This window comes from Triturus cristatus, chromosome 11 (genome assembly GCF_964204655.1).
Source record: "Triturus cristatus chromosome 11, aTriCri1.1, whole genome shotgun sequence".
Taxonomy (NCBI): domain Eukaryota; kingdom Metazoa; phylum Chordata; class Amphibia; order Caudata; family Salamandridae; genus Triturus; species Triturus cristatus.
Genome location: NC_140594.1, coordinates 245,300,648 through 245,328,607, shown reverse-complemented (window position 1 = coordinate 245,328,607; position 27,960 = coordinate 245,300,648). Strand labels below are relative to the sequence as shown.

The following is a 27,960-nucleotide window of genomic DNA, read 5'->3' as shown; positions in this document are numbered from 1 at the left end:
AGGGCCCTGTTGAATACATGCAGCCCTTGCACTGAGAAGATAATCAATTCAGTCTTGCTTGACTTACCAGGTATCCCCATACCTGATTACAAATCTGAAGGCTGGCTTCAAAACGACTATATATCTGACTTTCCTTCTTTAAATACTAATGATCAATGTGAATGGCTCTAAGTCTTCAACACTTGATAATCAATCAAAATCGCCCTCAACCTTTATAGTGCAACATTATGTTCATCCTTCACCTCAACCTTTATAGTGGCAAATTATAATAAACTTCTTCCTCAACCTTTTTAATACATAATCATAATACAATCCCACATCAACCTTCATAGCACTGAATAATAATCAGCCTAAATCTCCATCGTACCGAACCATAATAAAGTTCTCTCTCAACCTTCACAGTGCAGAATCATAATCAACCCCCGCCTCAATCTCAATCCTAATGGATCATAAAAAACTTCCTTGCAACCTTCACAGAGCAGAATCATAATCGATGTACGTTATAGTGTGGAATCGTAATACATCCCCTCAACCTTCTTTCTGTGGCATATTAATTAGCCACCACCCCAACCTCTGTACTGAGAAACCCTAATTACTCTCCAACTCTCGCAAGTTTACAAGGTAGATCAACATATTCAAAAGAACTCAGAGATAACAGGTGTATCCTTCAGGGCATGTAGCGACTATGTTTCAACATCGGTGCAGCATTGCTGCCCATGTCTCCTGCATCTCTCCATGAAAGGCACTGTGTTAAGCTGCTGCTTTCATTCTCTTTCAGGATTTGTGCCGAAGGTTATTTAAAATGCTTCCCTCACAATATTTACTTGCTTCAATATATGTGAACAATTTATACCAGAAGGGTTACTTTCTCTTTGCGGTTTTTCAGGTGCATGAACTACTTCCATTGTGGTCATTCTCAAAAGGGCATTTACAGATAGATCTCCTCTCAACAGTGGTAAAGACATCTCCTTAACATCAAGGAGAAGCATCCGAGTGTGTTTGATATCCTGTGAGACTGATGACGGGTTTCAAGTCTTTTTCACCTGAGTTTCATCACACTAGACGGCCAGAGTTCAGCACAAAGGCTTCCGAAACAACTATCCACAGGAGGAGGGCATTTCTAGGGGAAAAAAACAGAAACATGCAATTTATGGAGATGCATTTTTATTTGCTACAGCATATTTCTTCCACGTTTAGCTAATTCTCCATGAGACTAATTTAATTTCCACTATCTGTTCAACACAGGCGTTCTAAACACGGGCTGATTGGTGAAAGAAGTGGCAATTAAATGTCACAAATGCGCAGACTTCCGTCCTGAAGCCTTTAATCATCGTATTGATTAGTGCTCCCTAGAAAAAAGATAATTGGGTTAGGGAATTCAGGATTCTAGCACTTCTCTTTTTCACATTTGATCGACACCAGGAAGAGAGAACTTGTGTTCGCTCTCCCTATTTAGCTATGCTCGATGGAAAAAAATGACACCTTCTAAATCAGCTATAAACATGCAATCTGGGGTAATGTGCAACTGTCAAGGCGCAAATTGGCAACTGATTAGAAAAATGCAGAGAAAGGCTCCAGGCTCTTTTGATTCTAAAATAAGAAAATTATACTCTGCAATGAGTCAGGCTCTCAGTACAATGGATGAAAGCTGCTTAACTGGGCCCTTAGGGAAGGTGAATAAGAGTTAAAAGGGAGACCGGATCAATGCATTGTAATAAAGGCATGCTCATTTAACACACGTTTTGCTAGGGAAATATATTTTTTAAATGATTGTCAAATTAAATGTTTGAAAATATATTTGATAGCAGTGTTCAACGTTGATCAAACAACACAGCAACAGCCAAGAGGCAATAAGGGATTTGTTAATAGTATGATGGGCCATTATTTCGTTGATTTTTTTTTAGCTTAACTAAAATATGTTAGCTGCTAAAATGGAATGTAGAATTTTTTTATACTTCAGGACCATCCCTAAATCAATGACATGCAAAACCTCATCTGGCACATGACAAACAAAATGTCCTCCTTTTCGGATGATCCAAGATATTTATCACGCATCTGTACCAAACATTGCTAACTATACCAAAATATGCATTAATTCACTGAAAACCTACAGTTGAAAACTAAGCTATGCTTCTGGCTCAAATGCACACAACCACTGACATTCACCACTTATGGTATGCAGTGAACACAACACACAACATGACTGATGTTGCCAGCCCTGTTCAACTCTTGCATGATCACCTTTTTTTTCCACTGCCATTGGTAAATGCATGTTTTGCGCATGGTAGACAGCGGCGATTATAGTGTTGTGTGCACTGCATTCTAATCTAGCGAATTTCAATGGTTTTGCACTTTGTAGCTGAATCCATACCTCAGATTTTAGCTGCATTTTTTTCAGTGGATGTATTAGATTTTTAATGAACCACTTTGTTTCCAACATCATTGCAAATGGTCTTTCGGTGTGCACAGCAGGAGTTGGGCGCAGGTCTGGAGTGCAGCCAGGCCCTACACCTAACTTGATATGGCCTGTCATCCATTTTGCACTAAGCCTTTGTGCATGCGCAGCAGGATTGGGTGCAGAGCATGTCCTCTTGCAAGGCCCTGTGGCCAATACCTGTGGTGCACAGCCTTCAGATGTTAGTTGCAAGGGTTGAGTACAAAGCCTGGGTGGTTGCCAAGCCCTGTGCCCAACTTGCCATAGGTGTTAAACCCTTGCTGCATGGAATTCAGCTGTGCGCAGTGGGGGATTGCCGGATAGCACAGTCTTCAGCCAGGCCCAGCATCCAACCTATTGTTGACAGTCAACCCATGAAGTGCATGGGAGTATCCCTACAAAGCCTGACCATGTTTTTTTCTTATTTAAAAATTGAGGAATCGTAGATCTCAGAACTAGGTTTGCAGTCTCCCTATGACTCACAAGTTCTATAAACCCGGATTATGCATTGATTACCCAGGGAAAGCTTCTATCCATTAACTCTCTTTTACCAGGGTTCGCAGTTCCAAAGCCACGACAGCTAACCCCAAAATTATGATGCAAGGGCTAGTGAAGCTTGCTCTGGATTCATTATACTTGCCACCTAAAATGGCATACTGAGGCAGGCCCATGGGCTCCAGACAATATTTCAGGTGGCAAGGATTGCAAATCTCGAAAATGATTCATAGGCACCGCAAAATATTTTATTTCTATTGTATTATTTAAACCATGGGCGTCCATTTGAGCCACTAACTATATTAAAATTAAAACACAGCAGAAATGGTATTGAATTATGTTCTCAGGATCACAGACTGAATAAATTTCTGCAGTCTCATATTTGAATGGCAAGAGCTCACAACGATTGGGTTTGCAAAGTTGAAAAAAAGCTCAGAACAGAATTTGGGGACAATAGAGGACAGTAAATATTCCCAAAAAGTGTGGATCATCAGTAACTTTTTTTGGGAGCGGTTTAAAGGAGCAGGAATCCTGCATTTGAGGTCTGCACACATTTTGAATAAAGAAAAGCAGATTCAAGAGTTTAGGGAGGTTCCCATTCTTAGTACATCTTCACAATGTTTGCTTTATGAAAATGTCTACGGCACACTTTGTCCAGTGCCCACACATGTATTCTAATATTTCTTATTTCTCTGTGTCTCCCAGAACTATGATTATTTATTTCTGATGGTTAAGCAACAACAGTTGTTTACCTTCTAATCTCCTGTCCTCTGAGGGTCCACGGCTACCAACATCTTTGTTTTGTGGCACTTTTGTCTCCATAACAGCAGGGCACATGGCATGAGCAGCAAACTTAATTTGAGGCTGCGAATGAAGGTATGGGAAGGTCAAGAAACTGTCTTATCTAGCTTTAGAATGCAAGTGTTCTATCCCAGGAAACATCCTCATGGAAGTGAGAACAACACTTCTCCTTTTGGAAAAGGGATTTACATATTTTTACTTCACACACTTAAGGGTCTGTGGGCGCAGCTTTTCATTTTATAGAGAAAACCAAAAACTCTAACCATTCCCCATGCTGACATTCTCTTTGAGTCATACCCATATCCCAAGTAGTTTGGCTTTATATCTGCTATAGCAACATGTCTGAATTCCATACGTTTCAATACTGTTTTTGAGATCACTTCCTGTTTGTGTACCCTCTTCACTCTTCTGCAAGATTTAAGGCACAAACAAAAATAATAAAACGGCGAAAGAAAGAACCACCCATGTGTCAGGGACCTGTTGCTGGTTTAAACTAGAAAAAAATATGCCTCCCATTTCAATGATTGACTTAATCAGGGAGGGCAGTTCTTACCTCAGGTAATTATTACTCCCTGTGTGGATACCTGTACAGACAATACCATGGCCCAAGAGATGCCAAACAACCCAGAAATTGAATTGGCGGTGGATATAAGGGCACCGCCCGATTGTGGGGACATAAGCAATTCAAACCAGAACGCGAATTGGGGACGAAACAACGGTATGGTGCCTGATAGTAATTGTGTTAGGGGTAAAGATACTACTACTATTGTTTGTTGGAATGTGGCAGGGCTGAAATCAAAGGAGAGGGACCCGGGTTGGTTAACGTTTGTTAATGCCCATGACATTTTATGTCTTCAAGAAACATGGTGTAAAGAGGAAGTTAACTATGAGGGATTTGTTTCTTATAATTTACCGGCGTTGGGAGGAGGTATAGGCAGAGCGAAAGGCGGCCTCCTTATACTTGTAACGATCTGTCGTCCTATTGTGGTTAAAAAGTATATACCTCCGGCCTCAGGCTCATTCAAGCCGCGGTCCCCCGACGGATAGAGCGGTGTTCCCCTTCCTGAGCGGATGCCAGGTGGAGGTTAGAGTCGCACCCAGTGCTCACGGGTGATGTTTGAGATGACTAAGCGACGCACACCCTTCTAGCAACTATTGGGTGTTCCTAGTATCCTTTTTCTGTGTAGTTAGCACACAGTTTTCTTATTTTGCAGTAGCTTTTGGTCCTGATGAAAGCCGAGCCAACTTAGGCGTTTAGGCTGAAACATGTCGACCCTTTTTCCTTGTTAAACACCATGGCCTACTTTCGACCAGTGGTGTTCACGTTTTTAGTCTAGCTTCGGTACGGTTGTGAGAACCTTCCTTGCCGTCCCGTGACTAGTTTTAATACACTTTCACTGCACTATTAATTGGCCAGCACTGCACCCCTCACTCATACGTAGCTCATCATATGTGGATTTAGTCTATCCTTTAGTGCACAATCAAAACATCCCTGAGCTCCTCCATCTCATAGAGGGGGTCGTAGCCCCCAGAGAAACTAGGATTTTTCTCTGGGAGGAGAATCCCATATGATGAAGCATGTCACCCAGGGTGAGTGAGGGATTACGTCCTTAAAAGGGATTGCCCTTTCATTATATGAATTGGGCTTTTTTTTCGTTTGTCATTTACACACCACCTTTTCATCTTTCTTCTTTTTTCCTTTTTTAGGTGACTTCAGACCTCAGGGTTCCTTGTGTTATTTATACCTGTAGGGGATCTTGTGCAGATCCTCTGGCTTGTGGATGACAAAGACCATAACGTTTTATTGATTAACTATTATAATAACATTTTTGATGTTACCCGGGTCAAAGTAGTAACAGACTTAGAAGGCGCTATTGAAAACCTATGTCTGGAAGAGAATGTTGTATTTGATTTCATCTGGGTAGGGGATTTCAACATTACTCTGTGCGATTTGTCCACACAAAGGGCCTGTGGGGTTACTAACAGTGCCGGCTGGGATGCTGCGCATTTTGGACATAACAGTTATGGAGAAGCACTGCATAAGCTCATGGGCTGCTATGACCTGGAAATAGTGGAGTGCTGTAAAGATGCTAATGGTTTATCCATTCCCACTTTTGAAAATTGGCACACCAGCTCGGTCATTGATCATGTGATCACTTCTTCTAATATTAGTTCTTATTGTGATCCACCAAGAATTGAAGTAACTACACTAAGTGACCACAACCGTATTATTCTGGACACCACCCTCTGGGCCGGTAGCTCGGTGGATGTGGGAATTATTATTTCTAATGTAGAACCACATAGGACTAACGGTGTAAGGCTAAGATGGATTGGTGAAAGAGCCGATGATATAACTAGCTCCATAATTAATGAGAGCCTGCCGAACATTGCTTCTATTTTAAAAAATAGTTCTGACTCTGAGAGGGTTTTATATTGTTTTAACCAAATTAACAAAGCTATTGATGCCAAGTTTACCGGGCGCAATAGCGGGCAAAGTAGGAACGGACCGAGATGGTTTAATCACCTTTGCACTTCCGCACTAACTGGCCTCAAGCAGGCTTTAGCAGCGAGGCCCAGGGAAAAAAAACTGGTAAATAAATTAAGAATGGAATATAAATGTGCGCTCAAACAGAGGAAGGGTGAACTGCAGCAACAGGCTTGGGATTCCCTCAACCAAGCTGCTGAATTATCAAATTGCCCATTATTTTGGGCCACGGTCAACTCGCCTTTTTTAAGGGATGAAAAAACACCCCAGTTGACTTCTAATGTTTCTAGCGAGGGTTGGATTGCACATTTCTCCAGCATTTTTGATTCTGATAATGTCATTGATGCTAGTCTCAATAAGTGGCCTGCTCTGCCTTTGGACATATCTGTTAGTGAGGTCAAATGTGGTATACGGGCTAGCAAAGGAGGGAAAGCCCAGGGCCCGGACGGGGTACCTATAGATGTTTATAAAGCTGCGCCAGATGTCTGGGGCCCCCTTTTAACCATTGTTTTTAATGCTGCCGTGTGTGCCGAGGCCCCTGTAACCTGGGGTTAATCAATTATTGTGCCAATTCATAAGAAGGGAAGTAGATCTGACGCTAAGAATTACCGCCCGATCTCTCTCCTTGACTCTTCAGTCAAGGTTATGAGTAGAGTGATCTTAGTAAGATTAGAGGAATGGGCTGAGCAGGATAGCATACTGGCTGACAGCCAGTATGGTTTTAGGAAGGGACGAGGTAGGCTCGACCAGTGCATCAATCTCGATCTACTGATCGGGAAGTATACTGAAGCGAAACCTGGTTCCCTGTATCTTTGTTTTGCTGACCTGAGCAGCGCATTCGATATGGTAGATCATTCAATTTTATGGCCAACTTTGTTAAAGTTAGGAGCCCCAGAAGGCATAATCTTTTTTCTCGCTAGGTTATACGAGAAATTGAAAACCAATGTACGTTTTGGAACCAGAGGAGAATGTACTCCAAAAATCTGTGTTACACGGGGAATTAGACAGGGCTGTGTTCTGGCACCTCTTTTATTTATTTTATTTATTAATGGAATTGATGATATTTTAAAAAAGGTTAATGCTGATGCTCCCCAGATCAACGGTGTTCCGGTGCCGGTGTTATTATATGCCGACAACGCTGTTTTACTCTCTCGAACACCTGTCGGATTACAACGACTAATGGATAGTTTTTCCTCCTTTATTAAAGATAGAATACTAGTAATTAATAAGGGAAAAACGCATACCATGACCTGCGGAGCTAAAGCTAAAATGTTAAATGCCTTTTTTATAGACGGTGAAAAGGTGCAACAGGTGGATAAATTTTGTTATCTAGGTATTACCTTCTCTAACGACAGGAAATGGAACAATGAATTTAATAACATCCAGAATAAAATGGCAAAAAATGCTTATGGTATTTATAGATTTGCTGCAAAAGTTGGGGATCGTCGAACCAGGGATATGCTCAAGATTTACCAAGCTAGATGTGTGACTATTGCTCTGTATGGGGCGGGAGTATGGGGTTATAGCTGTACCAACAACTTACAGTTGGAGGAAAATATGTTTTTAAAAAAGCTCCTGTTTTTGCCCATCTCTGCCTCAACTGAATTAAGCCATCGCAAATTAGCCATTAATTATTTAATTGATTTGATATCACTTAGACCATTGATGATCTGGCGGTCTTTTTGGCTTGGCGATGAGAAGCTACTTAACAGAACTATTGTTGAGGATTGCTTACGTTTGGATAAATACCGAGATATTCCCTGGGTTAAATATGTTGTTGTCTGTTTCTCAGACATTTTTAATCTGAATATTTTAAATAATCCCAGTGCAGCATCCACGATCTCCAAATCAGAAATGAAAAGTATATTCTTAACTTATGCAGAAAGGAAACGAGCAACCATAGCCGGATCATTGTCCTCTGTCATTTTTTATAATAGATACAATCTAATGGAGGGTTTTCCATCTTACTTAACTATGGTGACTAGGAATTCACACAAATTTGTGCTAACCAGATTAAGATTTGGGATGGAACATTGTTTAGTAGCCCATCCAAACATTAAGAAACACCCGACTGGGCCATGTAGGTGCGATAATGTATCTACACAGAGCACTGTGCACCTTCTGCTGTTCTGTAAACTGTATACAAGGTTTCGTATCGTTTTTTTTAAACCTCTGTTTGTCGAATACGGAACACGTACAGACAAACATGCCATGGCTTTAATTTTTAATCTGCAATCGGCAGATATTTGTTTTTATACTGCCACCTTTTTAAATCAGTGCATCAATTCCAGGAAAAGTATGAGTTTTTAACGTATTTTATTATTCATTTTATATATTTATGAATGATTATATGTATTACTCAATGAGCCATTAACTATAATTAATAACTGTAAGTTTTAATTGCAATGTCTTTGTAAAATATGTATTGTCGTCCTTTTTATTTATGCTTTCATGGTCATTTATATGTCCCGAATAAAGCTTTATGAATTGCATCCCATTTCAGGGTTGTTAGGACTGTGATCTTGTTGTACAGCACATCCCAGGAAGTCTCAAAGTGATGTCAATTATCATATACTTTGGAGCAGGGCCAGTACTGATTTACATAAGGTGGGCCAATCTCTAGAGTAGCACAGTGGGAGAAAAATGGTGGGTTGGAATGCCACTGTGAGTGATTACCAATAATTAGACTATTTGCACGCATTTCTTCCATCATTTATTGCATGTTTGAAGACCTTGCTACAACACAAATCATATCATATGTGTTTTTGCAAATTAGCTACTGGTTTAATCAATTGTAAAAATCACATAAGAACTGTAGCAAAAATATAAGTATTCCTAGAAGTCTAAAATGGAAGCACAGTACAGCCACCTGCAGGTTTGGAACAGGCAGAAGATCCTCACATGCATAACCTCCCAATGTCCTAATCTTTAAATTGTGGGAGCTATACACAGATCTGGGGTGATCATTCTTTCATGGTAGAAGAATAATGAGAGCCTCTATGTGTTTTGATGGACATTCCCAAATCTTAATTTTACAGTAGCGCTTGCAACTTTGAAAGATATGAACCTTACCCAGAGATGAAGGAACTTCTCTTGAATTCACAACCCCTGTTATCTGTATTCAATTGTGACATAAAATGAATGCCACTAGCTCTCTAGTCTGAAGAGGAAACAACATCATACTATTAGAAATCAGGGAGTGAGGATAACTGAAGAACAATTATGATTAGCTTATGGGTACCTTCCATTAAAAAACAGCTGGTACCTGTGCAGCCCCTAGGAAATCCTGCTTTACCTGTTGGATGAAAACTGGAAGGTTAGATACAAACTCTATAATAATTCCCTCCCCCGAAGACTCTTTGAGTGACTTTAGGAAGCAGCTGGCATAACAGATCCTAAGGACCATTTGAGTCTTGGTCTGTTGGAGCTCTGCTCTCAATACTATATTTTGCCTGGTGGGGTAACTTTGCCCTGGGTGCCCACGTGCCTCTAAGCTGACAGCCAGCTTGCAAGCAAGGCATTTCACAGCTGATGCGAAAATAGAAAGCATCAATGGACCTGTATCACTTTGAGGGGGCTATGGAAAAATACCCCTACAAATGTGTTCAATAGATCTTGGTTCACCATGAACAGAAGGGAAATAACTAGCTCTTAGAAACATAACTTTACATTAAAAGTTCGAATTTGTGAGGCTTTTGTGGAGTAAAACAGGCAACATTGCCAGCTTTGGATGACTCTGCAGACACAAGAGCATTCTTTCAACCAAACCACAGCCTTGACAGACTAATGAATTGCCTTGTTCTGTTAAAAAAAATCATCTCTATTAAAGCTGCTGAGATGTTGAGACAAATGTATCATATGTTAAGCTTTTCATATCAGATGTAGCCTTCTGGGTAAAAGTACTGACTCAACCGATACTTTAGAACTGCCAAGTATAGAATTGATCAAGGGACAGTCTACCATGCATTTGAAATGTCCTTTTCCTGATCATTGATTTTTAGACTAGGTGTCTGGAGTTCACCAAGGGTTACTTTACAAAGCATCTGACTGTCCTGAGGCACACCTTCAGTATGGCATCCAGATTTGCCTATCTGGGAGAAGTTTTCATCCCAAAAACGTTAATACATGCAAATATGGACCGAGTGACCAGTGCTGACTATCTTATTGTATCTAAGTGAATACATGCAAAACTGAGCCTCAAACGGTTGCTATATGACTTTTATGGATATCTTTAATCATTTTTCACACTTTTTAATTTTCCCTCTAATCTATCACTGAAAGTCTTTTTCTGATTTATTTGATTTCACTTGGATTCTTTTTCCATGTCTACAACTTTGAGTTATTACATTTGTATCTTTGGATAAAACTTGACTCATATCTTTGATTACTAGTATTTTTGTAACTAAATTGTTTGGTTGGTTTCTTACACTCAACAAGCACACTTTCTCCCAGAATTATTATCTTGTTAACTGGGCCAAAGTAACACAGAGTAGCCAATGTTACCATTATTGAAAACTCTCTACCTTTGTTGTCCCTTCCAATCAGAAAGTGGAGCTCAGTGAGAAACCACACTAAGGGACTTAGCCCGCAGTATTATGAGTGTGGCGGTCGGCCCGCCGCAGGACCACTGCGACCGCTGGGAATCCAGGATCCCATGGTGGTCACATAGCACTCAAGAGCTACAACTTGCTGGTTGTGCTGCTGCAGCACCGCCAAGCATATTCTGAGTTGGGTCTTCACGGCCCCTTTTCATGGCAGTGAGCCTGCCATGAAAAGGGTGGCAGAGAGGCAACTTAGGAACACCTGTGCTGCTCCTGGGCCTGGGGGTGCATGCAGGGGTACATGTTATGCCTCCCTGGAATTTCACCCTCAGTTCCTGCATGGTGTGAAATGCATGCCACACCATGCAGGAACATGCAGTCTGTGTTCTCACTGCAGCGGTCTGCATGTTATGCTCTCCTATGAGCCTAACAGACCACCCCTGTCAGACCGCCCCTGCACTATACGCATGCCCAGGATTGCACTAGTAATCTGGCGGACAGGTGCACCACGACTTTGGTGGTCCTCCAGCGGACAGCGTGGTGCTGCTACCAATGGAGGACCAACATACTTGTAATAAGGGTCTAAGACTGTGACCTTTATCCCCCATTGCCGGTCAATGAATTTCCTTCATATTGGCTTATGTGAGTAGAGTATATAGGTTCCTCCATGGGCACCCTCAGTCAGACCAATCTACCAAGATGCAGCCCTTCAATAAAATGATATTGAAAAAATAAGCCCTTAATGCGTGCACAAGCTCAGGGAATTGGCATCTGTCTGGCTGACATATGTCACTCAAAGTAGTCCCCATAGAGCCTCACTTTCACAGTAGTGCCATTTGTTACCATAAATACTGAGCTGAACCAAACACTACAGCAGGATTAGTCACACCTATGACCAGCATTTTAGCAACATCAAATCTGAAGCAATACCTCACCTTATATGACTTCTTCTTTTTCTTGCTCTTTGCAGCTTAGAAGACGGATTCACTCTTTTTAGCAACCAGTCCTTCTTGGCATCATGCGTTGTATGAATGAGGATGTCATCTTACTCTTCTTTCTTTTCAACTATCGCTAGAAGTAGAATCATATCAACATACGTTACACCCTTTGGCATGAAAAGCATTAAGGGTGCCAAGTGTTCTTTAGAGCAATGAGGAATATTAAACATTAACCAACTGGGGAGAAATAATATGCCCATTATAGTATGTTTTCTAAACTGTAATTCTGTAAAGTGTCAAGAAGGTGACTCGTTGGTCTATTGTGAAACAACAAAATAAATAAATAAATGAAAGATTTGCTTGTTGACAGACGTGACATTGAAGTGTTGCATGCCATTACCTGATTGGCTTTGTGTTATGGCTTATCCATACTACCTTGCATATTCAAAACAAAATAAAGAGAATTTTAGCCTAATGAATAATAAACATTAGAAATTCATAAACATGTGCACATGTATCGTTATTCATGATTGAATAGGACACAGTTGACAATTCACTGGGTTTTAATGCTTTGAATCTCACTTAAAAAAGTTCCAATACTCTCTATTCTGCTATAAGTCAGAAAAGGTTGGAAGGAAGCCCATTTGTTTATACTAAAAGAGTTATATTACTCTCAGGGTAGAAAACCTTTGTTAACAATAAACAGGAATTTTCAAATTCCACTGATGCAGTAAATTCAGCATAATTATTGATTGGGTGGATGCCAGAAATCTGCTATATATTCTTAAGATTTCAGCAAAATATATTTGTCATAGCTGCTTGTATCACAATTTTTATCAAAACAGTGTTGATTTCAAAAGGTTAGCCATATTTTACAGAACCACAAAATACCTCCTTCTATTTAGGAAGCAGTATAACAATGAAGTATAATTTATTAAAAGAATGGTTGATGTAAGAATTGTGGCTTTTTATGTAGTATACCAAAAATAGGCATACTGTGCGAAGAGTCCAGGTATTCATTATAAGTGGACAGGGGCTTGCTCTAGCAAACTCAATGTGATATCTTAGGGATAGTGCATTTGAGCAGCTTTAGGCTTATGAGAGGAGTGTAAGACATTGGATGCATACACACAGTCAATGAATGGCTCACACAGTTCACCTCATAGCTGGGGAACTGGGTTCGAGTCTCGGCAGGGACGCTAAACATCCTGTGATTCTGAGCTAATCACTTAATCTCCCAGTACCTAACAAAATATATATGTCCATCTGTAACGCAACTGGTGCTGATGTAAGTGCTCTGGTACCGTTGGGTTGAGTTTCCGCTATATAAAACTCCACAAAAAAATACATTTATCTTTATATAACTTTAGGCACCAAGATCGTCAAAATCTGGTATGTTTTGAGTTATTTTTACAGCTTTTAAAAATGGACACTGCAATTTCTGAAGCGGTAAGGTTAGCCTATGGACGAAATACATACACTGGATACAGGTACTTCACAGGAATTTACAGGACCAATCTCCTATACGAGGTATGCATGGGGCAAGGTTAAGGCAGCACCAACAGGTCACCTTAGGCAGCACTGGGGGTGCAGAGGTGTGTTACGGTGTCGGGTGTCTCAATCACTTTAATGGGGGATCGACAGGTTGCAATGAGGCTGCGAGCTGGGACTGGGAGACCAGTCAGGCTGAACTAACATGGGGGCTTAGGTCTCATGATGCTTGGGGATGTAGGGACACCTTTGGTCTCGCTCTCCTCGGGCCAGGGCAGCCAGGTGAAGAGGTGTTCTCAGGCATTCAGATTTCATCACTGGAGACACTAGCGATAGAGGGGGCCAGCAGGCGGTGGTGGTGAGTCCACTTTGGGTAAACCCAAGGTGGTCTTTGTCTCTGGAGGGTCGGGGACCACACTGGCACAAATGCACTACTTCAACTCAGACTAGGAGGCATGGGTGCAGTGGTGCTTTCCCAGCTCCGCTACTCCACAGGAGTTCCTGGGTCTTCGTTGATAGCAGGCAGTCATCCCATGGATTGATTGAAATATAATACTTCCTTAGTATACATGGAGATACGTGCTTCCATTTGGGGCTGAACTTTGGGGACACAAGCAGATAGGGACCCTCACAAAGGTTGAGCAGTCCTTCTTAAGAACCCTTGTAGGGCTTCCTTCCAGCACGCCTTTGATCCCCCTTAGGTTTGACCTTGGTTTAGTCTCAATAGAGGAGATCATAAGTGCCAGACCAATTTTGTACTGGAAGAGGTTATGGTCAGTCCCTGAACTGGCCTCATATAGAGCAGAATTTGCTGAGATTGGGCCTGCCCTTAAATACAAAAAGATCCCCTGGCTCCTGCATATCAACGCAGCTAGTATTTGTTTAGGACTGCCGGAATTGTGGGCAACCCCGGAAACTTATTGTCCCGGGCTACCAAAGAAAGAACTTCTCTCTCTGATATGTACACATAATTCTTTATTACTTTCAAGTTCTATAGCGGTGGGTAGGTTGGCCTCAGAGTTCCTCATAGTTAAACCAGACCCAAATCTAGAGGAATTTATGGACCAAATTGAACCTCCACTTGCCCGAAAATTATTCATTCAGTTAAGACATGGTACCTTCTCATCTAAGTGGCAGACGCAGAACCAGGAAATTTGTCCTGCATGTAATTATAAAACGGAGACTGTTGTACATGTGTTGTTCTTCTGTCCTGCCAATCATGTAATCAGAAAATGTTGGTTGACTCCCATTTGCAGGAACTTGGGATTTCGTTATTTTATGCAGGCTTGTAGGTCTCTAATTTATGATACCCATCCCCCTATTGTCTTCGCAGTATCTGATTATCTACACAGCATGTGACGTAGGAGACAAACCTTTTTAAATTAATTTTTTTGTACTTATTTCTCCTTCACTGATAACTCGTAGTTTAATTCTTTTTTAAATTTCTTAATCTTTTATGTCTATTTATTGTCTTATTGTAATTGTTGATGTACTTTTGTGTACTTTTATGGTCTGATGACAGAAATAAAGTTATCACTCACCGGCTTCCATTTATAACTCAAAAGCCTTATTTTTTATTTAATTAATGACACACAAGTGTCATCTGTGCTCTTCCCATGCAATGTTTTAACATGTCCCTTGTTTTTAAATTCTTGGCATTTGTTATTTGAATGAGTGTAAGGATATTGGCATGCTCCACCAAATTGTCTGTGGCTCAGCGCATCTGACGATACATACTACAAACTAGTTCTTGAATGTTTTGATCCCTGGTTCTCTATCCCAACAGGGATAGGCTTTCTGTCGGCTCTTAGCAGATATACATTTTCTGTGATGACTATTTTCTGAAATTTTTATTTAAAATGATAAACTTCTTGAAATTAGCTGTTTTATATTTTACTCTACCCTACCTGTAAAGATTATACATGATCTCACTCAGATGACCAGGATCTGAATAGTGCTTTAAGGAAAGCACTGACCTTCAATATAGTGGTAACAGTTGTCACTTCTGAAAATCTTTTACCTTAATCCTCAGTACAGAGATTGATAGTGGTATTCTTGACAGGAGCATTTTGCATCAGTATTGCCCTGATTGTGCAGTTTGTTGTTATTAGAAGAGCAACATACTTTTCTTCAACAGGTTTGATTCCAGTATTATTAAAATGACTTGCGTCTACACTATGCACTGAGTATCTATTTAAGGAACCAGGTGCTCAAACAGTGTTATTAACAAAGATACTCATAATAATCGAATAAGATATGATGAAAGCCAAATGAGCAATGTGCGTGTTATCAGGGACTGATGTGGCACAAGATATGTGGAGATTTAAAGTGGATAGTGAGGGTTCATCCATTGATGCAATTAGAATATAAAAAGAAAATGTCAGAGATGTCTTAAAGAAATGGCATGCTAGAAGGAGCATGAGATTAGGACATAGTGGAGGGGTTTGTTGTCCTCTATCTGAATCATCACGTGTTGCTCTCTGGAAGACTTGGATCAAGCCCAAGAAGCAATCACGCTGATAATATCTATTTCCTGTAACTGTATACCTCTATAATGGGTAGTAAATAATGTTCAGAGCTCTATTTGTTTTGTGCTTACCAGCATAATTTAAGACCATTAAAAAGTCAGCAGTCTTCCAATGGTTTGTGAAGAAAACTCAGCTCCTGTCTTTTGTAACACTAAATGTAGACTAGCTAAGTCAAAGCGGCTTCTGCAGACACCTGTAATGTAGGAGACCCGTTGGTTTTGAATTAGAAGACACAGGATAAACATTTTTGTTTATGTTTATTGTTGTAGGTAAGTCCAACAGCTTTTAAACTCTTATGGGAATAAGAATATATTTGTATGCAATGTTTCTGGTTTTACTAGAAGACATTATCATGGGAGGTTTGCTTGTCCAGACACTATGCATTCTTACATATAAATAAAGCCAATTGTTGATGTGACATGATGTTTTATTATAGTCTTTTACATGGCATCAAATGATGCTTTTAATTGCTCATCACTGCTGCCTGTTGCCATACATTTTATCAAAAGAACATCAGCATCACCCTACACAATGGCATTGTCAACTGCATGTATCCTCTGGTTGGTGGTTTTAAAAAAGCTATAGGTACATCCACATTTTAATGCATCTAATTTGCAAAGATAGAAGAAAAGTATAGACTGAGGTAGGGGTGACCAATACTGTTTTCTTAATCACAGTTGTCTATGGCTATATATTAAGACGCCAGAGTATAATATATACAAAAGTATGTTATAATAACATAAAATAAATTAGTATAAAGTATAAACCTGCTGCTACACTAGGTTCTTGTATTCATCCAACCTGTTTAGAAGATTAAATTGCTTTAACATACAAACTGTGTACAACAATTTATCTTTACTTCATATTGTCAAAAATTAGTTCATGAGTTTAGAAGCGAAAGTTCAAATACATCAATAACACATTAAAACAAACAGGCAGTCTTACTAAGTTATTGACAAATATACGAAAAATAAGACATATAAACAACCAAAATTGGGGTTAATAATTATATAAGTTAGTCAATGCGCTGATTAAGAATATTATTAGTAATTTCATTTAGTACTGGCATGGTACGTGAAATTTCTTAAATAAATTAAAAAACATTGAATATACATTGTTGCAGCCTAAAATGCACCTATGTATGTCTTACCTGATAGCATATGAAATGACAATCACTAACGCAAGCCTGTCCTTCCCAGCTATATAAGCCCATGAATTAGAGTGTTATCCACTTCTGTATCTCATCGAAAGGAAGAAGCTGAGGGAGAGAAAGAAAACAAAGCAACAAACGAAGCAAGAGCAGCACATGCAACATATTCTGTTTTATATTAAAATTAATTTGAGAGTGTTCTACCGACAGTTAAATTATGTAAAAGCAGTTATACTTTCTGTTTAAAAAATCATCTGGTATTTATCTTGCACAATGCAATAGCACTTTTAGTTCATGTGGGAAGCTACCACCTACACCAATTTAGACTATATAAATATGAAGAGAGATAAAGACATCCCTAAATTGCCTTTGGATAAAGCCTAACGTTAACATTGGTAAACACGAACCTCCATCAAATACAACGGGCAGAGATTTCGAAATAGCACAATCAAGACCAGAAACAAGAGCTGGAGGAGATGATTGTAAATAGTTGCAATACTCCAACCTTGATACCAGTTGCACAGAAGAACCACAGAGGAACGGGAGTAAAAGAGCATGAACTATCTCAACAACCATTTCTTGCCTTTCCCACCCACAATTCTCACCTGGATAATGCCATAGAGTGTGCTTTGAAATTCACTATGGTAATCTGGCCTTCCGGAATTCCAATGGACTCGGACAGTTGTCATATTTTATGCATCACTAAGTCAAGAGTTGGTGAATTTTGAAATACAGAACAGCCATTTATTCTAGCCCGCATTTAACAAAATTCTGGAATCTGGAACTCTGGTTTGCTAGAGTGAAATATAAACAATTTTAAATCTTAGATAATTAACTCGAATGCTAAAGTAGTCTACACCATCACAGGTGTGTTCTAGATCAGCAGCACATACTAGCTTGTCCCTTGTTAATGGGACATTCTGAATTATTCAACAAGTTACAACTCTTAGGAATTGTACCATGTATCCTTGCTGCAGGAATGTGCGGCTGTAGTATATTGCAAGCAGATACCAGTCTGTATTGAGCATGTGAGTGCCTTTATGGTTTTGGGCACAACAACTTTCCTTGATCACCAATCTACGATAAGTAGGTGTACCTTCATGGGCGCAGAAATAAAATCTCAATCAAGCACTTGGCTGTTAATCAGAATAGTTGCTGCATCCCTTCTGTGTCTCGTGTATCTAATAGATCTGCATAAAAAAATGGAGGCTTGATTATTAACAAACATAGCATCTCCAAAAGACTGTGATCCACAAACTACAAGGATCAGTACATTGACAATGATTTTCCAAACTATTATACAGTACTGTTCATAGATGTACTGAGGTTTTGATTGCATATTTCATTAGTCTCGGCTATTCTGACTCAATATATGTGCCAAATGTATACTAAAGCCAGTATAATAAAAACAATGTGCACCTAATTATTCAGTCTCCTCTATGTTTGTCAAAGTGAAGCAGAAACTTTTTAACGATAAGGAATAATTTCCCTTACCATGTCATGTGTTGTTTGCACCATTCTTAATTGGACAATTTCCTGTACCGCACAGCATTATCTAAGGAGTAAACAAGATATTTCAATGTAACATTCCTTGGTCTTTCAAATTTTATGGTATGCATGATTTGATAAAATATTAGTACAGGATAAAATTATGAGGGGCAGAGTCACATATCTACATTTGCACATTTGTAAGGAGCATTTTTCTCTGCGCAGATGTGTGGATGCATACTGCACACAGTGCCGAATTTGCAATGGGTACCTGTTTGTAGGAGAGGCAAGCTGTCCATGTAAAGGATGTGCAACCTGTTGCAGCCCATCACTCTTTGAATACTAAAGTAGCAGATGCACAGCGACAGCTTTGGTATTTATTGACTCCCATGACTCTTATCATGGCACGGGAAATGGTTGGCTAAGGTAGGAAGATCCATCACCCACTACCCTATTGGGACTGGTAATACATTTCCCAGAAGTCACCTTACAGTTCACTTGAGGAAATAAGTGGGATTTTATTTCTATCTCTGTTATAGGCACGGAAATGGAATTCTGTACAATTTCACGCCTTGCACGGCTGCTGGTTTATTTGGTTCTACAATATAAATGTATACTTGTCCACAAATAGGAAGGACAAGGGGAGTCAATGCAGAGCTTGGTGCATCATACTGTACGGGTGACCCTGGGTCTGTGCATTGTACATTTTTTACTCCACCCCAAGCATACATTCCGTAAATTCTAAAACTACGTGAGACGAACTTACATGGCTTGTATGACAAAAGAAGTGCCCAACAGACTGACGTCTGTGATGAGGATGACTGAGAAACTGAGCCTACCCAGCAGCCAACACTGATGGTTCCTCTGTAGCCCTGTTTACTCGACACTTGAAATTTGGCTTTGATTTCAGTTTTAATCCAGAAGTCACAATGGTTACGAGTTTAGAATACTAGTTCTTTTTTGGATGGTGTTGTTTCGGGTTTCTGAGATTTTTGACGAGTTCACAGCTCCTAGCGCTCTAACCAACTGTGCTGTCCTCCGTTGAATTAAGGGCCACTGAGAGTTTGGAACAGAGGTCGCATACATCATAATACACCTGACACATTTGTAATATTCAGTTTGATATCTATAGTTATTGAGAAGCAGAGATCATAGTTAAGACCAATGGGCAACATTATTTCAGTAATTCCAAATTGGTTGTGACTTCTGGTTCATTGGATAACAGTGTCTTTAGACCCCAATGTTATTTGGACTATGGTGCCGTACCATGTAACTTCTAAAAAACCTTTAAGAGACATATCTCCGCTCCCCAAAGTGCTAGGGCCTTTTATAATTTGGTGTTGTGGACAATTTTAACACCCCTGATTATAGGTTTACTAAACAATTATTATTTTTAAAAACAATAGCTGTATCAGGACTTAGCCTGGGCAAAGCACTACTCTACGCTCGCGTAGTTTGCGAAGTTTGCGCTACTTCGCACTACACGAATTGCAGGTAGAACAGTGCAAACACGCGTAGCGTAGTGCAGAGGTCATTTTTTGCTTGCTCGCAGTCCTCAACATCAAGTTGGCGACCACGAGCAAGCAAAATGACATCCCGGCGAGACTTTTTCCTCGTTCACAATCAGCAACATCAAGTTGCCGATCGCGAGCATGGAAAATAAACCTTCCGGCGAGCTTCTCAACGCCGGGAGGTCCAGTTTCTCATTGTGAGTGATCGCGTATGCTCGCGACCGCTCGCGATGAGAAAATACCAGTCCGCGTTGAGAAAGCTGCCGCTCGAGTAGAAATCTACTCGAGAGGCAGAAAATGACTGCTTGCACTGTGCAAGATGCAGTTTGCTCTGATTGCACAGTGCGAACAAGCATCCGGCACTGTTCAATCAGTGCGAACAGCATCTTGCACAGTGCACTGCGCTGTTTGCGAAGCTACGCGTAGCTCGCATAGTGCGAAGTGCACTTCACGCAGCTACACGTAGCACTACTTCGCAAACTACGCCCAGGGTGAATCAGGACATTGAATGTATTGAGTGTGATTATTGGGTCATGATGCCTTTCATTTCCAAGTCTACTACCCCTTCCTGGAAAAACCTTGAGAGCTGAAGCTTGCTATACCTGGAGAGCCACAGAACAAACTGAGCAACTTTGCACTCTAGTGGTAGCGCTTTAAAGCTTGAGGCCGCATGATGCCAGTGTGAAACGACAGTACCTTCACAGACACTCACCATAAACCAATGTCTGCTCCAAGAACCAGAGTAAAGGCCTCAGAGTAACTGCACAGTGCAGTAGAGGGCAGACAGTGGAATTGTTCCTTTTCTCTGACTGATTATATTTTGTAAATGCTGGTATACACGTCCCACTATACTTAACGTTTTATTTGAGAAAACATGATAAAAACAATAAATAAATGATTATTGAACCCATAAATCTAAAACATAATACTGATTCCAACACCGGGCAATTAATTTTAAACTTACAAATATACTAACAAATAAAATGTATTCTGACTATCACTTTTTCAAAATATTTATTTAATACTGGTGTGTCTATACCATTAAACTAACTTTGATTTTTGGTGATAATAGGTTTGAGAGTACAACAGCTTGAAAAGCATAGATTAGGGTGTCACTACCTTATTGTCCTAACCAAATTACTGTGGGGTTTTAATGGTTGGGAGAACCAAATGAATGTTTTGCTTGCTGTGACATAGACCTTTGGTAAGGGCGTGTGTGAATCACTCCCTTTGTATTGATCCTGTGATGTGCTTTAAAACCTAACAAGGTTTTAATAAATGTTCTTTGTTCGAGAAAGGACTGTCTACTACGAAGTATAAGTACTGTTATAATAAAATGATACAGGATTGTTATTTGTTTTCTAAATCTTTTTCATTTTTTTCGTGGCAAAGGTTTGCAATAAAAACAAATATAATCATAGCACCAGCTTGTCATTGCCCAGACTTATTACGTTTGCCAATGCTTGTTTTTATCTTGCAAATGTACTAAAAAATAAGCTGGCTACTATTTCTTTTTTTCTCAAACTGTTGACTTTCTACTGGTGTGTCTAATATATTATAATAACTTCATTCTTTGTGAGACAGATTTCAGAATATGATAGCTTGGAAATCAGCGATCAGAATTGTCAGGCAACATTAACTTACTAATCTAATTGGGATAACGTAATGAATGTACTGTATGCTAAGACATGGCTGAATGATAAGGCCGCTTTGCTATGTGTCCGTCTCCATGGTCTGATTTCTAAAATGCACTACCAACTTGAAATGAATGAGTGATCGGTGAATGGGTAAGTGCCACTGATAAGCATGGGAGTGCAAACTATGGTTTCTATGGCCACATCCCATCTGAGGAAAAGCCATGAAGGGTCGTAGATTCTTTAAAAGGCAGATTGCCCTGCTTCGCAGGGGACGTGGAAAGAAGGTTTCAGAATTACGCAATTCATAAAAAATACATCGTATTTATATAGTGTTCAGCATGAGTATCTAAGCGCTACATAGAAAGGAACATGGATTTGACGTTTTCCTAATTATTCAGGTTTTTACAAATCTTCACAATGCCTGTCTACAAAGTGCATAAAAATCGAATACCCACTGTAAGTATACAATGCGTGTGCCCTTTCAGAACTCTTTGAGAATGAAAGGCATTGATCTGTAGAAAAACAGGTAGGTCCGAAAATGCCAGTTTGAGTACAATGCAAGGGAAACTTTCAGGGTTTCACTTCAAGTTAATAATAGGATGCCACGTGTGTCAACCGGGAAACTCCTGTGTTCAAGACCCTGATGCCCATTTGGCAAAATAGAAATAAGCATTTTCTAAATCAGCACTTGTGACTAAACTATTTAATATATACACCAGTATTTAGTTGAATAGGGGGTGTGTGGGATAACTGCACGTGGTTGCAAGCAGTTTACGCAAAGTGGGGGCACAATTTTGCGTAGTACAGCAGTTTCTAAATTGTCAGAAATATTCATGTTGGCCGTGTGAGGATGCGGTCTTACTCCAGAATGAAACGCATTGGTTAGTTAAGGATGGTGTATGAAATGTCTATGGTACATAACAAATGATGTCCCTCTGCATGTGCTTGCGTGCAGCCACTTCCCTAATAGAAGAATATCTAGTGCAGTGGCATGGGCATCCTCAAGACGGTTGTTCGGGAGAGACTTACACAGTTGTTCCCATTTCTGAAGTCGAGAACACAAGCACCATTAAGTTGGGTGATAAACTGCTTATTATATACCTACATAGATACACATTTATTTCTACTGAGTCTTATATGAATAGAGGTTATTATTGTGCCAATATTAGCTGAAAATGTTTGACATGGCACATAGCTACTAGGCCTGGGTGTGAAATTCCGCTCCGCTCGCGGGGTTTGAACAGTTTTCCCACTCCGCGTAGCACGTGGAGTTCTGAAAAACTCCGCTCCACATAGCGGAGTTTTTTCCTGACTTGCCGACGGAAACGTTAAGTTGGCGAGTGCGAGCGTGGAAGATGTTTATGTTTGGGGGGGATTTTATATAGCGCTCTATCGCTCCGAGGAGCATCTTGGCGCTAGGTTCAATTTGTGTGGTTCGAAGGCAGAAGGGAGATGTAATAGACCCTAAAGTAGATATTAGACCAGGGTTTTGCAGGTGGAGGCAGTTAGGTTATAAATCCAGGTTTTAATGGCTTTCCTGAATTTGCTCTCACAGGAGATTTCACGAATTTGAGGTGGAAGTGTGTTCCAGGCTCTAGAGCCTTTGACCTTCAGACCACCTCCCGGCAAGATTTCTCAACGTGGGCAGTCGCGGATGAGAAACCTTCCGTTCACGTTGAGGAAGCTACCACTCGAGTAGAATATCTACTTGAGAGGAAGAAGGCAGCAGCACCCTCCGGTGCTGTGCATGGTGCCGTGTGTGCGGATTTTCCAGTGCAGAACAATCTGCAAACTCCCCCCAGGCCTAGGAGAGAGTGAGGCGCATTGCAGAGCACCTTCCTCCCCCTTAGAGTTACATATTGCACCACGTGAATCAAATAAATACACTTAACCTTATTTAAAAAATACCTAAGAAACATCTTCAAAGCTATATTTTTGGTTTTTCCTTTAAACCCGTATGAAGCACAGGGAACTAATTCTGTTTTAGCACAGGTGCCAACAATAGATTGGTAAATGGCCATTGTTGTACCACAACCAGCTTTCCTGACTCCTGATAAAGGGCACGTGCTGACAGCCACGGATAAGATGCTACTGGGATACGGCTCGACAAATAGAGGCATAAACAACAGAAATAGTTGCTCTTCACAGTTGCTCTTCGTGTTGCCGTGGGAAACGCCATCATCTCCCTGCCTGCTTGACTAGTAATGAAATGTACAGGGACAGAGAAGCAATTCAGAGAAAATAATCTCCATCTAGGCGGGTCAGTTCTGATGTTGAGACTGACTGCCTTAGCAGTTCTTCTAGAAGGCTCTCGGCTATTGTTCTACCAGGACTGTACCATCAAACGGATACAAGGGATAATATTCCTAGAAGAAAGCGACTTTACAAACCATATCTGAACACTTTGTTTTTCTTTTCTTTGAACATCTCACGTCATATCCTGTTGAGCCAAATATTCTAAAGTCATGTGTGGTCTCAGTGGCACTAAATCAGTGAGGATGAAGTGTCCTCCGCTTAAATAATACAATATATGTGTTTAACAGTTGTGCCCATAAAGAATCCATAACATTGTATTTAGTGATGGGGAGAAATAGACAGAGATGGAAGATAGATAGATAGATAGATAGATAGATAGATAGATAGATAGATAGATAGATAGATAGATAGATAGATAGATAGATAGATAGATAGATAGATAGATAGATAGATAGATAGATAGATAGATAGATAATGCAACTTTTTTATCAGTCAATCAAAAAGCTAAAATAGATATTTATAAAACGGGTATGATGGAATGATGCAATCAACGCAAGGAAGTGAGGGTGCTTTCGAAATATGGGCGTATCCCTGTTTTTTCTGGCTTGTCGATGAAGAGTTAAACAGAGTTACTCAAGGGGGACATTGTCCTGGCATTCTGACTGCAATGAGCTGCCAGGGATCAGCGGACGTGGCTCGGAACCACGAGGCCTGGACTCCAGTTCCCGGGGGACTTCTTCCTTATAGCCAGGGCCTGAGAAGAAACTCTCATTCCTGCTAATAGGGTCCCTGGTGGCTGGAGTAAGGCCTCATCTCAGATTCACGCCTTGTGGCTACAGCACAAAGCCCTGGCTGTCAGCCTTGCACTGAGGCTGGAAAAGACATGTGGACTGCGGTTCATACCGGATAGAAAGACTTGTATTTGACAAGCTCTTACCCATGATGTGTAATTCAAAGAGTTACCCTTTCACGCCGAGAGTTATGCTATTGGGAACCATGCTGTTTCTGTCTCTCATATTTCGCTGATGCAAACCAATTAAAGGTGCAACTGCAGACATTTACATATCGCTGTGATGAATAATGCATTTGTTAAATTGGATACGTAAATTCATTTATTTGGTATTGGCTTTCCTCTTCTTGATGGGTGTCAAATTTCTGCTATCTTTAAAACAATTAATATTTATAAGATACCAGCTCTCACATATGCTGCCCAACAATAAGACTACATCTTTAGCATTGTAAGAGCTCATAGCTTGCCTCTGAGCACCCCAGTGGCCGCACATACAAGAACCATGGCCCTTATAGATGATGTGCTTTGCCCAGGTTCACACATGGCCAAGCGAGATCGACATAACTAGAACCTGGGATTTGGATGTCCCTGTTCTGTAAGCTTGCCATGATGCCCCACATTGAGTTCCACGAATCACAAATGTTGCTGTCTCAATGTTTAAATGTCCAACAACATGGAGAGTGCTAGAGACACACCATAAAGCTCAAATGCGGCCAGATTGCGTTAGCCAGAATTCAGTTGTTAATTGAGGAGAAATAAATGGAGTGCTTGTTTAGATTAAACAATAAAAATATAAAATACAGTTGAGTGACCTTTGATGCCTTAACAGATCTATTTAGTTTGGGTGATTTATAAAGCACCATATTTTAAAAGAAGAAATAAATAACTCGAGATCTTATGGCATTGGAAGTGTAAGAGGACATGAATTGAAAGGGGATGTTTAATATTCCCTCTATTTTTCATGGAAAAGGGTAGTTTGAAGCGGAGGGACGCAGGTGAGAGGATATTGGGTGGTGCTATAGGATGAAAGGTACTCGTAACCCTTAGGTTGGTGTTTTGTGTGACATTTATTTTGCTGAAGCTTGATGGACCTCTCATGCTAATGTACTGCATTTAAACTTGTATTATTCTGTATTGATTATAAATATTGGGGTTCTTTGATGACCAGAGTTATTTCACATATCAGGGTGCGCACAATTGGCGTATAGGTTAAGATCCAAGGGACCTTTTTTATAATAATTGTTTTTAATACATTTGAAATGATCACACATTGTATGTAAATGGAGCATGCACAATGCAGTTGTAGGCTAATGCACATAATGCGTAGTACTTCTCAGGCACTGCCGGCTGAGGCGCGTGTGCCCCGAAATAAAGCAGCGATAGTCGATCTGGAAAGAGAGAGGTCCCGTTTTTGGGTGAGGTACTCAATGATGTCTACTCTGTGCCACTTCTAGCTGGAAGTGCATCCTTGAACATTGTCTGCTCTGGGTGACGACGCAAGGTCTGGGGGTGGCTTGAACGGCAGCCCAGTCAGACACCCCAATCCTCATTCGTTTTGGATGAAGCCTGCCTGCTTTCCTTTTCTCCTAATTCTGAAATTATGTGACACCACCCACTTCCCAGACACCAGTGTCAGTCACACCCAGTGAAGCCCCTCTTCGTGTGACCACGCACATCACTAGTCAGGAATGTGGGAAACAGCATTCTATTATGTATTTCTCGTTACAAACACCACATAACTGTAATAAAGCATTAAACGTGCGAGCGTGTTCCCGTGTACTAATGAGGGTTAATATAGGTACTTGTGACTCAAGCATTGATCACAGCCATTGCATTGCATCTGTTCGCGCATCTCTTTAAAAATACAGCAGCCGCATTTCCTTTCTTCGAATTAAACAAAATAAATAACCATGAAGATATTTTCTCAAAACGTTGTTATATTTGACATTTCTATATTTTATGCCAGAGATGGAACGTCTAGAGGGAAGCGCGCAGGGTGTGCCTGCCTTTTTCCGCGTTTGTGCCGTTTACTACGTATTTATCAATCACTGTAAGAAAATGGAGGTGTTGTAACTACGGGAAGGGGGAGGGGCGGCTCCTCTAATGACAGTTCCATCTCAGTTTACAGCAGTGGAAGAAGCACTCTTTGATTTACCTGCCTCCTGGATTAGCTTCACACGGGCACGCATCTGTTTCTGCAAAAGAAAATGCCAAAAAATGGTTCAGTATTTAATAATGGGGTAAAATTGGGTGTTTCTTAAAATGGTGCCGTCTTGTGCACCAGAGTTTTCCTTCAACACATCTCTGCTATTGTTGGGAGTGGGGGAGGGGACGCTTGATGGACTGCACTTCCTAACTGCAATTAAAAAGGAAACTAAAAGGGGGGATTATCAAAATCCCCATCTCATAAAACGAAAGATAAGACTGTAAGCCTTTGGCACATCATGTGAAGCACATTATGCGGTTCTTTTGCACCCAAATCCTTTCATTTATTGTCGTAAACATGTGCTTTTAACAATTTCATAAAGATATTTAAAAATATAATGCCTTTAAACAGCTTCAACTATCACCATTTAGACACTACCCAAATCTATCCTAGCAATACACACACCCTCCTTTTGCCAAAGAACAAGTCGTCGCACACACTGATGACACTTTAGACATTTCAGGAAAATATATAGAAAATGCTGCTTTTTTTTAAATACGTGACATTGTCAAATACATTATTTTAATAGCAAACACAAAAATACGTTCCTGCACTGGCTGCCGAAAATCGTGTCCTGAAATTAACTGTTTCACTCAATGGGGGGCTGCGTGAAGAGTGGCCGCTACCTGCATGAAGGCGGCCTTTTTTAAATATTAAATTAATTTGTTTTCTATTTTGTACGGTGTGGAAAACGATCAGAGTACACATAAAAGAAAAAAAATACATTTATTACTTCATGTCCTACGTCTCCCTGTTTTTTACCAGCTCTGTGTGGCAGCCATTTCTTTAGGCGTTTTTGAAGATGGAAACATTGTTTATTGTAAAGAAAAGGGACTATGAAAACTGCGGTGCAACGCACGTATCATGTCCGCTATCACTGCTCCAATAGTCTGATAACGGGCATCTCCCTTCTTTCGCATAATTGCTGTTTTCTTCCCACCCTCAGCTAAGTTGCAATACGCCGGTGACATAAAACCACCCATACACAGCATTTCTGTCGCGATGCCCTGTTGTTAAATATACAGCAATCAATACACAGCAATTTAAACGCAGGAAAACGAAAGGGAGGAAAAGCGCATCCTTACCTGGTTCGGGAGAGGGATGCTCCCAGCGCTGGCTGCAGGGAGGTGTGCTGGCTGCTCCTTTGTGCTGAAGACTCTCTGGGTGCGAAAGCAGTGGGCGTTGAAGAGGAGAAAAAGAGGGCGGACT

The 27,960-nt window shown here is 40.5% G+C and overlaps 1 long non-coding RNA gene across 1 annotated transcript; it reads right to left on the bottom strand.

Moving 5' to 3' along the window:
- Positions 1-277: 277 nt before the first annotated feature.
- On the bottom strand, positions 278-27,960 carry LOC146783973 (uncharacterized). Its single transcript, XR_014970576.1, has 7 exons — positions 27,837-27,960; positions 26,701-26,740; positions 18,358-18,418; positions 17,960-18,053; positions 16,864-16,971; positions 11,692-11,827; positions 278-1,120 (listed from the first exon to the last, which is right to left on the bottom strand). It is a non-coding gene; the product is annotated as an uncharacterized LOC146783973 (long non-coding RNA).